The following is a 14,345-nucleotide window of genomic DNA, read 5'->3' as shown; positions in this document are numbered from 1 at the left end:
ATTAGGCTAATTTTAATGAGAAATAGTAAACACAATGCTTACCTACTGATCCTTTCTCAATTAACATTGATGAACCATGAATTAATGGTCATAATCACAACATTCTCTTGTCTTGATATAGGCTCCTTATGTGTGTTTCATGCATTCTTCTACTGGTTTTGAATATGGGATTAGTATATGGTATGTGCTTTAGAATTCAACCGCTAATAATATATTAGTTTGTTGTAGAAGTCTCACCAACAATAGGTGAGCTTCCTATTTCTTTAGTATTGACCTCTTTTCCCTCATCTACTTTCCTTTCCCATATCTTATCAAATTCCTTTTTGACTTCCTCTTTTTCCACTATCTTGTTCTTCTCTTTGTTATCCAAGTTTTGTACTTGGGATTCTTTTCCTAATTTATAGTCTTAAGCAAGATGACATATCTCTCTATAGTAGTAACAGGTCATGCATGTCTCTCCATGGTCCTAAGTGGTTCCTTTGACCAATTCCTATTTAAAAGTGATTAGTCCTATGTCCTATGTTCTTACATGTTGAACATATAGGTGCGTTGAATTCATTCTTCCTACAATCTGATCTGGAGATTTTGTGAGATTGTTGATCTATCCATTCTCTTGATTTGCATACCTTTGCCTTGTATTTATACTTGTTATAGTAGTAACATTAGCCATAAAAATATTTTCTTGTGAAAATGAGATTTTAACTCTTGGGAGGAGTGGCCATACCTATGAAATGTGTTGCAACACCCATAGAAAGTACCTAGTTGTTCTAGCATATATTTGAGGTGTGACATACTTTACCACAACAATTAAAAGTTGGTCACTTAGGCTCCTTACCTTTAGGAAATGTTTCCCCTTATCCTTGTTTGCTTTGATTCTTGATCTTAGATGTCTTTCAACTTTTAATCTTGTTGTCTCCTTTATAGCCAAGACCAATTGTGCTCTTGGTCTTCCTTTGAGCTTTGAGTTCCTCATCTATCTTCTCAAAGTTTTCGTAAAACTTTCTCATCTTTCCATTCCTCTCATTGGTGCTTCTTGGTTCCTCAATTAGCTTTTGAATCTTCTTACCCTTTTGTTTGAGATTTTTTTCATGTACTCTTTTTGCTTCCATGGCTTCACTTAGTGTTTTTTCACCTTTCTCTAGTGCTTGTGCAACATTTCTTTTCAATTTTTCTGCTTAACTTTGCCTCTCTGATGCTTCTTCCAATTTTTTCTTTAGTTTAGCAACCAACTTGCTCAACTTCTTATTTTTGATCATGAGGTTAGAGATTGATTCTTCAGATCCATCTATATCACTATGATTAATGATTTCATGACTCTCATTGAGTTTCTTCATAAGCTTCTTTCTTTTTGCTAATGATTCTCTCATATTTTCTTTCAGATCCTCTATAGTGTCAAGAGCTTCTTCATATGAATTCTTCTAATTCATGACTATTATTTGATCTAACCTCGAGTTGTGAAGCTTATAACTATCAATTTATGAGCTCTAATAACAATTTTTGGTTGCAAATAGTACTGAGAGAGGTGTGAATTAGTACCGATAGTAAAACTAGTTATCCAACAAGCTGCTCCAAATATACTAACTAAAAACCACTTGATTGCTAACACAATTACAAATGAAATAAAATAGAAGAAGTAAAACTCACACACAAAAGGAATCATCAATAAACATAGTGGTTTTTGTACGTGGAAACCCTCGATGAGAGGATGAAAACCACAGTGGGAATAATATACCCACTAGCCTTTTACTGCAGATAAAATATTGCTCGATTAAGAGCTACAAATTATTCTGTCTAATAAATCATTATATTAAGAATTTTAGTAACATGTTAGCATTACAACCAATCTGCTAAGGATACTTGGTTATAAGATTTAGCACTCCTTCTAAGAGGAACCTTGTTAAAGGATTTAAGATATGCTTACTATTGAAGCATGCTTGATTAAGAGCTTACAAGATTATTATAATTATTAGAGAGAAATAAAATGTGATCTAAAAGTGTAGAACTTCTTTCTTGATAGATGTTTGGTAAATACCTTTTGAGCTGGTGTGATCTCCTCTTGCCACTTGGACACACTCTGTAATATCCTTTTGTATTACTATGTTTTATCCTTTTGTATTACTCTATTTTTCTCTTCTATGATTACCCATATCTACAGTGTACACTACTACTTCTAGGTATATTTGACCTTCAATATCGATCTTTTGCTTAATAGTTCTAGGCTTTTATTCTATTATTGCTTTTGAATGGCTTAGTATCATTCTCACCTTTAGCATTTTCTTCACATTGTTCACTTATGTATACACTATCTCTCTCTATCTCTTCAAAAAAAAATTCACACAATTCAAATGCGTGAAATCTCCCTTTTATATCTAGGAGTTGAAACCCTATAGGATTGTCCTATTCAAACCACTAAATTCAAAATTTTAATTTGAACTACTAAGTTGTTCACAAGCAACTTGTAATACCTATGATGTAGGGTTTCGACATGTAGTTATTTTCATCCATTATGGGTCTCACCTCAATTCATTTGTCCTTTTTGTATTTTGTTATTCTTGTTAGAATACAAACCAAATTTGAATTCTTGTCATGCTTGCTCTTCGATGTCATATTGATAGCTCTTCATGATGACTAAAATAGTCTCTGCCTTGTCTTATTCTCTTATGTAGGATGGTGAAGATGTCTATCGGTACTCATGAGATGATGTATTCTCGTTGATCGGTTGTTAGTTAATGACAACACACTTACACCAACTAGTCTTTACTATGCCAATGTGACCGGTTTAGTCAACAATTTACTCATTAATTTCATAATCCAACTACTAACATCCATGCAAAGGAATATTTTCAACTTTGTGTATTCTTAAATTTCATTAATGCTAACCTTCATATACATTATTTTCAACTTGGCATTTCCTTTTCACACACAAAAAATATGTTACCAGAATTAAATAAGAAAATATATTCTTAATAATATCTTTACACTAATCAATAACCATGCTATAGTATATTCATTGTGATGTTCTCACTTTTACATATTATTAGAGTTATGCATTGGACATGCTAGAATCACAAAATACTAGACACGACAACAATACTGACCATTCAAAATTGTCACCATAAAACTAAAATGGAACAACCCAAATGAGGGAATAATCAATTCTAATACCAAATCCCAAAAATGAGCTCACTAAAAAAAATCAAACATGAAAAATTTCACAAATAGACAAATAAGGGAGCTTAAGCGACTATTCCCAACATAAGAAATACCAAAAATTCAATGTCAATCCATGCTACACATCAAAAGACCCAACAATCAATAAATAAATAACCAATAATAGAAAATATTCACCAAACATTATAACCAATATTAATAGTCACATAAGAGGGAGAAACCACCACATAGTACTAATGAACACACCATTTGAGTAATGCTAGAGAACATACTTAAATAGACCAAATAATGAACCATTTAAAATCTCAATATTATACATTATTGCAATTTCAAAAATTAAAACTAAATTATTTCTTAATTTACAATCTCTTACATTTTTCCATGCAATGTGATGGTGTTAGTCCCAAACATGAAAAATTTCACAAATAGACAAATACGGGAGTTTAAGTGACTATTCCAACATGAGAAATACCAAAAATTCAATTTTGTCCCACACTACACATCAAAAGATCCAAGAATAAATAAAATAAACCACCAATCACAAAAAATATTCACCAAGCATTATGACCAATATTAGTCACATAAGATGGAGAAACCACCACATAGTACCAAGGAACACATCATCTCAGTAATGTTAGAGAACATACTCAAACAAACCAAATAGTGAGTCATATAAAATCTCAATATTATGCATTACTATAATTTTAAAAATTAAAACAAAATTCTTTCTTAATTTATAGTCTCTTACTTTTTTCCATGCAATGTGATGGTGTTATTCCCAAAAGATAGAAAGTACAACTAAGACGGGAGGGTGAATCAATTGTGTGCATCAAATTAAAATTTTAAACCAATTAATTCAAATCTCAAATCTACATGATAAATAGTAAAGTAAGATTCACAATACATAACCCATAACACTAGATATGTTCTCGAGGAAACCATGTTAAGTAAAAACCAATGGGAGTCAAACTCAAAAGATTATTGTACTACACTAAAAGTAGTGATAGGTTAAGATTAAATAGACAATAAACTATGCATTTGCAACCATAGGCTTGCAACCCAATCTACAAGTTCACTACTAAGATCTCATTGCTCACAATACATCACAAGTTTGGGTCTTAGTCAGGTTCACCAATCTAATGTTTGATTATAATAGAGTGGGTATATAGTCCATTGTAGCTAATTTTACAAACATCTCTAATGCTAATATAGTTCTAATCAAGTATGAATTTCTTCCTCAAATATATAATATTAACACCTATTGCTTACTCCCCCCACATCTACTCTTACACATCTATACATACATAATTATAAAATGATCGCTCATGTATATACATTACATCAATTAGGTTTAGGTGATCTAGTACAATAAAATATATATTCATTATGCTCAATATCTAATGCAATCAAAATTAAGTTGATCAAGACTTAGATAGGACCCAAATCATCAATCTTGAACACATAACAACATTAGCAAATTATCACCAAAAATGAAAACATGTTACTCCGTAAAGTTGGTTAATACTTTAATGAAGAAACATCAACATGCTATGAAAAAAACAAATCTAATCTCTTCAATGAATAATGCATACTGACAACATGATAATCACATGGTCCAAGAACACCAAAAAGTATCATGAATACCATCTAAAGCCTTTTCATCATCTCAAACTCAAAAGGTAAAATATTTCTTTACTGATCAACAAGAATATCAAAATACCAAACTCTTACATACCAAAAGATATATTGAATTACTCTAAACTACAACAACATTGTCTAAGGACACAATGATAAGTACCAATATAAAACCATCATTGAAGCCTATGATACACACAATACAATCCACATCGATGAAAATACTCATCCTTTGAACACATGAATACTATAATACTAGTAACTATAAAATCAATCATAACTTTCTCTAATAATCATGTGAACCATTGCAAGTTACCTAGAATCAACTATAGAAATATTAGAAACTCCAACAAGAATTGTATCATAGAATCTTCAATGAATCATCTAAACATCATAAATTATTTGTACCAAATAAATAAAACTCACTATCTACAAGAGCAAAATTATGCTGAAATAATGAGGAAAAATTAATGCCAACACACATATCAATCTTTGACATGATAAATACACTTCCAAAAATCTTCCCAATCAGACATCCAATAATCTCCACTTTGGCATTAATGACAACATATGAAATGAAAAATAAATTAATCCACAAATTTTTGATATATCCATGTGATCACTCTAGATTCAACTTAATAAATTTAACAATATCTCTTCCTCTTACATAAATTTTTATAGAATTACTTTCACACATGTCTCTCCCTTTTTTACATCAATGAGAAAGAGCCAAAAGATATCATAATTATGCACTCGCCTAAAAAATGTTGCCTAAATTTTACAATTTTGAATCATACATGATTGTTCCCCCTAAGGAGAAGTTCCCATTGCATCAATAACATAAATTATATTTTGATAGTCTACAAAACTAATTCCATTCTTAGCATCTCTAGCTCTAATTAGGAGGGGAAATAATCCCAAGTTTACCTCATAGATAGTCAAACATATCCTTTGATAAATGATTTTAAAAAATTTCAGCAACCTATTCCTTAATTGGCACATAATTCAATATTACTTCCTTATCACTAATTGTATCCCTCAAGAAGTTATCCTTAATATGAATATACATTTTCCTTGAATGTTGTACATGATTATTTGAATTATAGCACTAGAGTTATCACAATGAACAATAATAGTCTCATCAATGTTATCCTTAAATATTTCAACTTTTGCTTTGTCAAAAAAACTTGAGTACAATTATTAGCAATACTAACATATTTAGATTTGGTAGTATATTAAGAAACATGATATCATTTCTTACTTGTCAAATAGAATAATCTCTTACCCAAAAATAATGCACCAACACTAGTAATTTTTCTTTATCCTATACATCTCAAATTATTTTTGCATTTCATCAAAAAAATATTTACTCAAATCATTATCACCACCAAATATGATATAATCAATAAAAAATTCAACATTCAATATATTATCATAAATTACTTTCAACAACATATGATTCATTCAAATCAACTTGAAATCTACCCACAATACCAACAAAATTCATAGTATTAGGTCTAGTTTGAGTCAAGCCAAATATTTCATCTATCATTGATAAGTTTCCAATTTAATTTGCATAAGGGGATTAATTATCTTTACTCAACATGCAATTATTTGCCATAGGAGTACTAATAGGTTTTGAATCTTCCATACCAAATTTCTCCAACAATTTTCTAACATACTTGGAATGTGTAATAAAAATCCTTTGTTTGACTCTATATTTTGAAATCCAAGAAAATGATTCATCCCATGTATCCTATACATCTCAAATTATTTTTGCATTTCATCTGAAAAATATTTATTCAAATCATTATCACCACCAAATATGATATCATCAATAAAAAATTCAACATTCAAGATGTTATCATCAATTACTTTCAACAACATACAATTCACTCAAATCATCTTGAAATCTAGCCACAAGACCAACAAAATTCATAATATTAGGTCTAGTTTGAGTCAAGCCAAATATTTCATCCATCATTGATATGTTTCCAGTTTAATTTGCATAAGGGGGTTAATTATCTTTACTCAACATGCAATTATTTACCATAGGAGTACTAATAGGTTTTGAATCTTCCATACCAAATTTCTCCAACAATACTCTAACATACTTGGAATGTGTAATAAAAATCCTTTGTTTAACTCTGTATTTTGAAATCCAAGAAAATAATTCATCTCAAGTATCCTATACATCTCAAATTATTTTTGCATTTCATCAAAAAAATATTTACTAGAATCATTATCACCACCAAATATGATATCATCAATAAAAAAGCCAACATTCAAGATATTATCATCAATTACTTTCAACAACATACGATTCATTTAAATCAACTTGAAATCTAGCCATAATACCAACAAAATATATAATATTAGGTCTAGTTTGAGTCAAGCCAAATATTTCATCCATCATTGATATGTTTCCAGTTTAATTTGCATAAGGGGATTAAGTATCTTTACTCAATATGCAATTATTTACCATAGGATTACTAATAGGTTTTGAATCTTTCGTACCAAATTTCTCCAACAATTCTCTAACATAATTGGAATGTGTAATAAAAATCCTTTGTTTGATATTGTATTTTGAAATCTAAGAAAATAATTCATCTCAAGTATCCTATACATCTCAAATTCTTTTTGCATTTCATCAGAAAAATATTTACTCAAATCATTATCACCACCAAATATTATATCATCAATAAAAAATTCAACATTCAAGATATTATCATCAATTAATTTCAAATACAAAATACTATACCATTATTGAATCCAAATACCAAACTCTAGGTGCATAAGGGGATTAATTATCTTTACTCAACATGCAATTATTTACCATAGGAGTAGTAATAGGTTTTGAATCTTCCCTACCAAATTTCTCCAACGATTCTCTAACATACTTAGAATGTGTAATAAAAATCCTTTGTTTGACTCTATATTTTGAAATCCAAGAAAATAATTCATCTCAAGTATCCTATACATCTCAAATTCTTTTTGCATTTCATCAGAATAATATTTACTCAAATCATTATCACCACCAAATATGATATCATCAATAAAAAATTCAACATTCAAGATATTATCATCAATTACTTTCAAATACAAAGCACTATACTATTACTAAATCCAAATACCAAACTCTAGGTTCTTTTTTTAATCCATATAAATATTTTTATGGTTAACAAACTATATCTTTTTCATCAATTAGGGAAAACCATTAGGTTGTTCAATGTACATATCTTCCTCTAACTTACCATTTAAAAATGTATACTTAACATCCATTTATTATACCTTAAAATATTTGTGAGATTTGTAATCAAGAAGTAATATAATTTCTTAGATCCTAGAAAAATAGGCAAAAGTCTCATTAAAACCAATACCTTCCTTCTATGAATAACCTTTGCATACCAATCTTTCTTTTCTAAGGCCTACATTACTATCTTCATGTAACTTATTTCTAAATGTCCATTTCTTTGTAACCATATTCTTGTTCCTTGTTTTGGTAACAATAATCTAGGTCTTTTTCTTTCAGTTAGATCAAGCTCCTCTTTTATTGCTTTCATCATTAAATGCTTATTTTATATCTTTATGGTCAAATTTAAATAACCGACATGTTTTCTCTTTATCAATCCTTCCTCTAGTTTGAACACCTCTATTTTTATCATTAATAATATCATCATCAAAATGATTAATATTTACATTTCATGGAGTCTTTAGAGTAGGATTTGTAGAAAAACCTTTGGTATCAATTTATTTCTCACCAGCCACATGTTCAACTTTCTCTTTCAAACCACAATAGTTTTGAATTTGATTCAACATTTCACAATCTATTTTTCTCTTCTTTAGCTATATCATACCTCTAAGATATCTCTATTCTCTACACATTCTCATCTACTCTCACATTTTCAATTTCAACAATCCTCCTCAATCTATAGTTATAATTTTTTTATGTTATGCTCTTTCTAGAATATTTGAGAAATATACCTTTATTACTTCTACGATCAAACTTACCAATTCTCTCATCTCTCTCACTATAAAATTTTCTTCTTAAGATTATAAAATACTTCACTATAGGAATATGACCATGCCAGAATTCATAAGGAGTCTTACTAGTTCCTTGATTTATCTGTACTATATTGAGGGTATAGACTATAGCACTTAGTATTTCTCTCTAGTAGATTTATGGAATATTTCTGTAATGTCCCCTTTCTAGCATTCATAGCATGATGTTTTTGTTAGCCTATTTCCCCATAGTCCCGTAGGCTAACTAGGACATTAAAGGGGCTTAGAGGCCATTTGGCCTAGACAGTTTCAGTTGTAGGTCTTTCTAAGAGGTTTTGAGGCAACTTTGGGCATACTTACTATTTATAGTAAGTCATCTTGGACATGGCCGGACATTCAGTCATAGTGGTATGTCGATGATAATTATTTAAAATTGACAAGAAAACTTATTTATCATTGATAAGATTTGTTATGCATTGATAAAGCCATTTTATAAAGTTAAATTTAAATATTTAACTTTATTAATGCATAGACTATAGTTTGTGGGAAATATTTAAATTAAAAGAGTTCCCTTTATTTTTATAACACATTGGAGACATAAGGTACATAAAGGGAGTTATGTTTTATCCCACATTGAGAAAATGAAGGATTGAGCTCTTGTGAGAACACTATAAAAGAAATGGAAGAGCTTTTTTTTGTATGCTTGGATGAAGATTAATGTTATGTTGCTGGATATCTGATTATCGGGCTTGGAGGATGGAATCCCTCTTTGCTAGCATTCTCTTCGCTGTTGGAAGACACAGTCAAGAGGATCAATGGTGTTCTCACTTCAAAAAACACACTGGGTTTCATTTGGGGCGTTCGCATAAAGAAATTTACAAGGGTTTGAGGTGCAGATATGAAGTTAGTTATTGCTATAGTGCTGCATGAACAGTATTTTTCTACAGTCGGCATGAACAATATTTTGCTACAGTACGGTGTGAACAGTGTTGGTATCAAGTTTACTTGTTTTTTCGACTGATTAGAAGTTTGGAAGGCTACCGACTACATCTGAAAAATACTACGACAACTAATTCCAGGTTTCTTCTGTCAAATTTTGATACTTTGCATAATAATTGTTGAATACAAGTCTGAATAGTTGTTGCAGCCTTTAAGGAAGCTGTAAGTGCACATCTACATTTAAAAATCACCCTTTATCAGCAGATTGAAAGAGTTTCCAGATTTTTCATATATTGTTGAATGTGTGCCAAGTGTTTGTGAAAATGTTACGATGTGTATTATGCATTTTAATGTCACTTCATAGTTGTTCATAAATCTACTCATTGGAAAGCAATTTATTGAGGAAATTAGCTTTATGAGTTTGCATACAAAGTGTTTGACAATATTCCTTAAGTTAAATTTCTACAAGTCAAAGTTCAAATCAGGGGAGGATATTATAGTGGTATCAGAGCTATAAGTCCTGCCATTCTGTAGAGGTCTTATAGAAAATTTGGAACTGGCGGATAGAGGGGAAAGTGTTTGATGAAATGTCAAAACACTAAAATCAGAGCATTTATGTTTAAGCATGTGACAGGGGCCTTATAATTTCCGCAATACCAGAGCAAGACAAAATAGGAGTTCAGACCTGCAAAGCAAACAGTCTAGTTCATCTGTACAGGGGGGTATAGAATCTAGTCATACAGACACAGCGGAGGTATTCTTTGATCAAGACAATATGGGTGACCGAGATGATAGGAATACAAGATTAGGTGGAGGTGGGAATGTCGGTCCAGAGCCTGGAGAGGAAAGATTCTTATAGTAATTAGAGACCTTGGTACAGGGTCAACGAGTAGCAGAACAAAGGGCACAGGAACAGAATCAGAGATTGGATCTTATGATGCAGATGATGGCTCGTCAAATGGGGTTGAATGCTAACATGGGTGGAGGAAATAATCAGAATGGTAACAATTAGAATGGAAATGATCAGGATGGGACACATAATGGAGATGAACAAGTTGGGAACAATTTCGGTCATGCACCCCAGCGAGCTAGGACAGTGAATTCAAGGCCCATGATTCCTACATTTCCTCCTAGAGCTCCAGAGCAGCTCGTACCAGAGCCCTAGATTACTGATATACAGGACCAGTTGAGGAGAGATTGGGAAGCCGGAGGGCCAGATTTTACTGCTACAATTACCTTTAGGGAGTATATGGATGTGCGAATGAAACATATGCCACGTGGACATGACAGGAACCAGAGCTATGAGCTACGAAAGAAAGTAGGGAGACTTGAGTTACCATATTATGATGGCTCAGGAAAGTCTACAGCAAGAGCTTGGGTTCAAAAGCTTGACACATACTTTCAATTGAACCCTATGCCCAAGGAAGAAGCTATTAAGTACGCAACAATTCATCTGGATGGGTTAGCACACGAGTGGTGGCATCATGGTATGGTCACTATGGGACATGCACACATTACCTCATATGTGGAGTTTATAGAGAGGCTGATTGAATGTTTTGATAGGAAGGATCCAGAACTCCATTTCAAGGAGTTAGCTCAGCTTAAACAGTGGGGATCATTGGAAACATACATTTCAGAGTTTCAAAAACTTGCAGTGTTAGTAACAGATGTATCTGAACGGAGGATACTAGTTCTATTTATGGATGGGTTAGCTGATCCGTTGAGAGGGTGGATTAAAGCTCTCAACCCTCCCACTTTGCAGGAAGCCATTAAGAAAGCTCATGACATGGATTCCTCTTCATCTTCAAAAAATAAATTCCAGGCAAAGAGTTTCCCTTCAAGGAAAGATAAGGACAGGAAACCTTTTCATAAAGAGGTTCAGCCAGCTAAGGAGGAAAGTAAGAGGTTGGAAAATGAGACACTTAATGATCTCAGGAAGAAGAAGCTTTGTTTTCATTGCAGGGAGCCTTGGGATTTGTCATATAAGTTTCCATTGAAAGAAAAAGATAAGCAGATGGAGTACTTTTCAGCCGAAGAGTCAGTAGATGGAGATTCAGAGCAGTCATCCGAATCAGATGGAGATGATGATAGTTCTTCACAGGAGGGAGCACACGGTGATAGCACGATAGCTCAGTTGTTAAGTATACAGGAGGTTGTCACTTTCAAAGTTAGGGGAACCTTGGATGGACAGAGAGTTGTGGCACTCATTGATATAGGGGCGACACATAACTTCATTGATGAGAAGTTTGTGACACGCAGAGGGCTACATACAGAGGAGCATAGGGGATTTAAGGTGATGGTTGCCGATGGCTTCAAAATTGAATGACCAAGAAAATCTCCAACTTGCAGCTTCGTTTGGGAGATTATGACATGATAGGAGATTTCTTTGTGGTTAACATTGGTGATTAGGATATGGTGCTTGGGATGAACTGGATGAAGTCTTTGGTAGAGTTTACATTTAACCTTGAGAAAATGGAAATGAGGTTTGAGGCAAATGGTAAGAAGATAGTGCTTAGAGGTTTGTCAGATGGGAGACTTTGAGTGGTGTCACTCAAGCGGATGCAGAGTTTCTTTAGACATGATCAGGTGCAGTGGGCAGCAGAGTTTAGAGTAATGCCTGAGATGACAAAGCAACATAAACAAGAGTATCCACCTGATGTACAAAAAATAATAACCAAACATACTAAGGTGTTTGGTGAGATACCTCCAGGGAGACCCCCGAATAGGGGAATTGAGCATGTTATTGAATTAGAGGAAGGGGCTAAGCCAGTTATCATCACACCTTACCACCATCTGAAGAGATGTAAGGATGAAATAGAAAAGGCAATTAAGGAGTTGATTGACATGGGGCACATATGGCCAAGAAAAAGTCATTTCACTTCTTCAGTAGTATTGGTGAAGAAGAAGGATGGTACAATGAGGATGTGCATTGATTATAGGGAGCTAAACAAGAAGACAATCAAGAACTGATACCCTATCCCGTGCATCGATGAGCTTATTGATGAATTGCATGGTGCATGCTACTTCTCCAAGATTGATTTGAGATCTGGCTACCATCAGATACGGGTTAGAGAGGTGGATGTGGAGAAGACAACTTTTAGATGCCACTATGAACATTTTGAGTTCTTAGTCATGCCCTTTGAGTTGACAAATGCCCCTGCCACTTTCCAGTCCTGTATGAATAGAGTGTTTAGAGATCAGTTGAGGAAGTTTGTGTTGATATTTCTTGATGATATACTGATATACAACCGTACTTGGGAGGAACATTTGAAGCATATTGATACAGTGCTCAGTATTCTAGAGAGGGAGTCATTATATGCCAAAATGAGTAAATGTGAGTTTGGGATGACAGAGTTGCTCTATCTAGGACATATTATTAGTGCAAGAAGTGTTCAGGTTGACCCAGACAAGATTAGGGCCATTCTGGATTGGCCACCACCGAGGAACACTTCACAACTCAAGGGATTTCTCAGGATTTGTGGGTTCTACCACAAATTTGTGAAGGGATTTTCACAGATAGCAGCACCACTTACAGATTTGACACGGAAAGATAGTTTCAAGTGGTCAGAGAGGGCTCAGGATTGTTTTGACAGGTTTAAGGAGCTGATGAGTACATGTCCTCTTTTAGCCATTCCAGATTTCACTAGGCCCTTTGAGCTGCAGTGTGATGCCTCGAGAGAGGGCATAGGAGCTGTTCTCATGCAAGAAAAATATCCCATCGCATATGAGAGTAGAAAATTAGGAGGTGTGGAGAGAACCTACAACATCTACGACAAAGAGATGCTAGCAATCATGCACGCGCTAGCTAAGTTCAGGCAGTACTTAGTGGGAAGCCAGTTCACAGTAAAAATAGATCATAATAGCTTGAAACATTTCCTTGGATAGAAGGACCTTAATGACAGGCAATAGAAATGGGTGAGTAAATTACAAGGCTATGATTTCGACATAGCCTATGTCAAAGGGAAGAAAAATATTGTTGCAGATGCTTTATCTAGAAGGCCTCATTTGCTTACTGTTGGGATAGTCATGGATGATTAGAGAGAGATGATCTTGGCAGAATATGTTAAGGATAGTTGGGCATCTAGCATTATTGAGGGAGCTATTCAAGATAGTCGATACACTGTCGTAAATGATCTGATCATCTACAAGGAAAGGATTTATTTAGTACCCGGGTCTGCTATGAAGCAGAAGATTTTGAGGGCATTTCATGATTCACCAATGGCAGGACATCCCAGATTCTTTAAGACATATCGACAGGTGAGAGAGCGCTTCACTTGGAAAGGACTCAAATCAGAGGTGCATCAATTTGTTAAGGAATGCCCTATGCGTCAGCAGAACAAATAGGAACATTCTTTTCCAGGTGGTTTACTACAGCCCCTACCCATACCAGAGAAGAAGTGGGATAACATTTCCATGGATTTTATCACAGGCCTCCCTAAGGCACAAGGTCGGGATTGTATCTTTGTTGTGGTAGACAGATTGACAAAATTTGCACATTTCTTTGCAATTTCGTCTACATATTCAGTAGCACAAATAGCAAAACTATTTTTTTGAGAGATATTCAGACTACATGGGATACCACGGAGCATAGTCAGTGA

This window comes from Cupressus sempervirens, chromosome 1, assembly GCF_028749045.1.
Source record: "Cupressus sempervirens isolate cs-2001-9-10 chromosome 1, ASM2874904v1, whole genome shotgun sequence".
In the NCBI taxonomy this organism is placed as follows: Eukaryota; Viridiplantae; Streptophyta; class Pinopsida; order Cupressales; family Cupressaceae; genus Cupressus; species Cupressus sempervirens.
The sequence above is the reverse complement of the archived record's forward strand: the minus strand, read 5'-3'. Positions refer to the sequence as shown.